General features: G+C 36.3%; 1 non-coding gene across 1 annotated transcript; it reads right to left on the reverse strand.

Annotated features, from left to right (window-relative positions):
• Nucleotides 1-4,655: 4,655 nt before the first annotated feature.
• On the reverse strand, nucleotides 4,656-4,761 carry LOC115943300 (U6 spliceosomal RNA). Its single transcript, XR_004077894.1, has one exon. It is a non-coding gene; the product is annotated as a U6 spliceosomal RNA (small nuclear RNA).
• Between the last annotated feature and the right edge of the window lie 202 nt (nucleotides 4,762-4,963).

Below are 4,963 nucleotides of genomic sequence, written 5' to 3' on the forward strand. Positions count from 1 at the left end.
TTGATAAATGATCCTGTGACAGAATAAAGATGCTCCTTTAAGGACAATGGACTGATACTAGTAGAGAAAGCCTTGAGAGTTTCTCAGTTTTGTCTTTTTGCTTTGCCTAAAGCAGGTCAAAATTCTCCAGCATTTTCTTTCAAGTATACAACACACTTGATACTAATTTAAATAAGTTGTACATTCTGAATTCAGTTCAGTTTTAAAATGAGTACTTATAATAAAATAAAGAAAATTTTGCTAAATTAAAATGATAGGATTCGAAATAAAGTTTATTTAGGCTATATAGGGTTTGGTCGAAAGCATTTTGTAACATAACAGTTTCTGATTGGGAAATCATGGAATTTTAGAGCTAAAAAGATACCTTCTAGATAAGGAACCGTCTTAGCATTGGTATGATGGCAAAAAATAAATTACTGTGTACACTTGTAACTTGTAAAAATACAGGATTCTATCTTCTTCCTACTCATTTTTCCAGCAAAGAAATGTTTACTTATTCTGCTTCATGTATCTGCCATATAGTTTAGACTGGTAGGCTTTCAGGAGATGGGAACTTCCTAAAACTGATCATCAGCAAAAGGATTTCAAAATTTCAATTGGAGCTTTCAGCATGGATCCAAGTTAAATTGTGTCAATAAGCTGAAGTTTGTATGTTGCAAATCCTGCTTTCATTCAACTTGAACATGCTGAGTGTCAGGTATGATATGCCTGATGAAATAGGAGTTTTGATTTCTAGGCAATCTAAATCTGAAAGCAGGGGAGAGGTCAGACAAAATATCTAACAATTAAACAAATGAGGTCAATAGAAAAAATACAACAAGCAAAGCAATCTTCTCTTTAGAATGAGAAATGTGTTTTTTTGAAAGTCAGGTTTAACTTTTATTAACTCAATTTTATGATTTACTAAGATTAATAATTAGCTAGTAACTAACACATAGCAATACCCGTAACAGGCATTTTTCAGGTGTTTTATATACATAATTCAAATCAGTGAAGGAGGCTCTATTATTATCCCCATTTTTACGGATGAAGAAACTACAGCATAAAGAGGTTAAATAACTTGGCCGAAATCACACAGCCAAGAGGCAAACCAAGGCTTGAACCCAAGCAATCTGGTTCCAAAGCCAGGACAATTAAAACCTATGGTGGCTTGGTATTTGAATTTTATAAAAGTAATAAATAAATCTAAATACATAGTACCCACACTTCCTGCCCCCTTTCCTCCACTACCTTTTCATTGTCTCCTTCATTTAGGGGGTTAAACTAAAAAGAGAGAGCAGCTGTCAAATGCTTGATTTTGATGCAAATCTCTCTCATTTATTTAAAGCACATATTGGACAATTTTAGTTGTTCAATTTCTGTAGAATTTTTTAACCAGCAACCTTAGAGTAGAAATGTTATGATAACCATCTATAACCTCACTGAGGCAGAGTTTTCTTATTTGACTTCCATTAAAAGAAAGTAACATTTCATATTTAGAATCTTCTAGTCTAATAATGTAGGTTGATGAGAAAAAGGTTTATAGGTGCAGTTTTCACTATCACAGAGCAGTGCAGAGTATGCTACACCATCAGGTAAATGAATACCTAGTCAAATATTTCAACCAAATTAAATGAGTCCCATCTTAAGTGGGCCATCTTGCCCATGAAAATTGGGCCCTGACAGGTAAACTGGATCAATCAGGCCCAGGTTGTTTGCTAAAGAGTCTGGATTATATCCTGGAAATGAGAGACAGATCACATCCTTTCTCACCTAATGCAAGAGATATGGCCCTGTTCAATTCTTAAAAGATTCTGGGAAGTGAGCAAAAGATTGAAATTTGAGCTAAGTGGCACTATTCAAGGTTAATTGGTGTGTCAAAAGAAGCATATAAAGATCATATTTTCCAAAGGCTCTAAACTTTAATCTGATAAAATGTGGCAATAGAATGCAATCAAAAGTGCCAGTATATCTTCAAAAGTGCATAATCTTGGTATGCAACTCAAACTATTTATTCTGCCTGATTTAATTATGCAGGCTGATTGACAACACTCAGTGCACGCCCATTCTAATGCCTTCTGAAGAGATTACCTGAGTCCAGGTACATAAATGTTGCCAGAACAGTGATAAATGACTAGATCACCTTCTTCTGACATGATTAGCAACACTGATTCAATAGTGTGAAGTGTCGTTTAGCAGAAGAAAGAGTGAATGTTAATGATATGCTGGAAATGTGTGCTGGAAAAAAAATGCTGAGGACAGGTGCAAACAATTTTCTGTGTGGAAAATCAAATATAGCTGTAATGATATGGGATAGAAGAGCAGATGTTTCCCAGAACAAGTATCACTTCCATCACTAATGCTTTTCTTATTTTTTTAAGCCACTTTCATTGACCCACAGAAACTGCTTTGTTTGGGGTTTAATAAAAACAGAGGTAATTAAAGTGTAACACAAAATGACATTTTATTTTACTTCCGTGCATGATTTGCTAGCAGAAGGTACTGCAAAGGGTTAAGAGTAGTGGATAAGGGATGCTGGTACTGTAATCCACAAGTTACTATTGAGGGGGGCTCTTTTTTCTTTTTCTTTCATTATGTTCAGTTAGCCACTGTATAGTACATCATTAGTTTTTGATGTAGTGTTCAATGATTCATTAGTTGCATATAACACCCAGTGCTCATCACAAAACGTGCCCTCTTTAGTACCCTTCACCCTGTTACTTCATCCCTCACCCCTCTCCTCTCTGAAACCTTGTTTCCCGGGGTCCATAGTCTCTCAGGGTTCATCTCCCTCTCTTATTTCTCCCCCTTCAGATTTCCCTCCCTTTCCCTATGGTCCTCCATGCTATTGATTATGTTCCACATATGAGTGAAACCATATGATAATTGTCTTTCTCTGCTTGACTTACTTCACTTAACATAGTCCCCTCCAGTTCCATCTGTGTTGATGCAAATGGTGGGTATTCATCCTTTTTGATGGCTGAGTTATATTCCATTGTATATATGTACCACACCTTCTTTATTCAGTCATCTGTTGAAGGGCATCTTGGCTCCTTCCACAGTTTGGCTATTGTGGACATTGCTGCTATGAACATTGGGGTGCATGTGGCCCTTCTTTTCACTACATCTGTATCTTTTGGGTAAATACCTAGTAGTGCAGTTTCTGGGTCATAGGCTAGCTCTATTTTTAACATCTTGAGGAACCTCCATACTGTTTTTCAGAGTGGCTGTACCAGCTTACATTCCCACCAACAGTGTCAGAGGGTTCCCCTTTCTCTACATCCTGGCCAACATTTGTTGTTTCCTGCCTTGTTAATTTTTGCCATTCTAACTGGTGTAAGGTGGTATCTCATTGTGGTTTTGATTTGTATTTACCTGATAGTTAGTGATTTATGGATGGACTGGGAAAGCTTTCCCAGGTTACTCATGCCCTTTTTAAGAGGAAGTAATGCAGAAAGAAAGAAATTGCAACTTGGTTCTTTTTACTCTTCCAAAGTTAGGATACTGTGAGCAGAATAGTGTGGAATAATCTAAGGAACTCAGAATATATATGAAGATGTGCCAGAATCCAGAAAGATATCCTTGAATTTTGAAACACGTGGGAAAAACTAAAACATTATGAAAAGTGAGAGAGGTTGGAGCACTAAAGACAGCATAGGATTGTGGGGAAGATGAAACAAGTGTATTCCTTAACTTTTTAGTTATTTAGGGTAAAATAATAAGAATTCAAAAGAGTAGAGTTTAGGCAAAATTGGAGAATTTAAATCCTTTGTAATTCATCTATGGATGTTACATGTTAGATCTTACTTTTTATAAAAATATATTGTGATAAATTCATATTAAGATCTAAGAAAGAGATTCAATATGTCTTTTTAATATGGAAGCTATACTCAGAACTATTGACAAAGAGGGAGTGTGTGTGTGTGTGTGTGTGTGTGTGTGTGTGTGTGTGTGAAAGAGAGAGAGAGACCAGGAGCAGGGGACTAATGGTATGAGTGGAGCAGAGGGAAATATTATTCAAAGGCAAGGTACATTATGACAATTTCAGTTTCAAGTGAAGGATAACCCAACTCAAACTAGTTTAAATAAGAGAGAAATCTATTGGAAAGTCCAGAGCTTCAAGCAGAGCTGGTTCCAATCACTCAAAGGATAGTTCTCACTTTTCCTCCTTGACTCTGATTTTCTCTGTGTGTGCTTTATCTTTTGGAAAATTCCCTCCCACTGTATTAACAAATATAGATTTACACCATCTTTATATCTTTTATTTACAGAGATAGAATTTCTTACTCAAGTTCCAGCAAGAGTTCTAGCAATTTCCCCCACAGACTGGCTTAGATCACTTGCCCATTCCTGAACTAATCATTTTGCCAAGGAGACGGGATATTCTTATTGAAAATGCCTATTATCTTACAACTTCTCTGGTCAGTCAGAGAAGTCAAGCTAACAAGAAAAAGTAGAGAAAGAATGAGGTGGAAGAAAATCACATTAAGCAGACAAAACTGTACCTAACACAATAGACTACCAGCAATACGTCCAAACTGATGATGTGAGAAGGGCACGTATAATATAAGTATAGCAAAAACCAAGTAAAATACTTCAATCTCAATTATCTGGATGTTCTATATAAAAGTATAAGTGGAACACATGCCCATTTTTTTCAGGTCATAGCCTTCATTTTTTTAATGGAATGCTCCACGATTTTGTGTGTTATCCTGGTGCAGAGGCCATGCTAATCTTCTCTGTATAATTCCGATTTTAGTATTTGTGTCGCCGAACTAGCACAACAGCTTTCATTCATTTTTGTTTTTAATTTTTTATTGTTATGTTGATCACCATACATTACATCATTAGTTTTTGATGTAGTGTTCCATTATTCATTGTTTGTGCATAACACCCAGTGCTCCATGCAGAACATGCCCTCTTTAATACCCATCACCAGGCTAACCCATCCTCCCACCCCCCTCCCCTCTAGAACCCTCAGTTT

This window comes from Leptonychotes weddellii, unplaced genomic scaffold (genome assembly GCF_054177405.1).
Source record: "Leptonychotes weddellii isolate Sample4059 unplaced genomic scaffold, ASM5417740v2 HiC_scaffold_6003, whole genome shotgun sequence".
In the NCBI taxonomy this organism is placed as follows: Eukaryota; Metazoa; Chordata; class Mammalia; order Carnivora; family Phocidae; genus Leptonychotes; species Leptonychotes weddellii.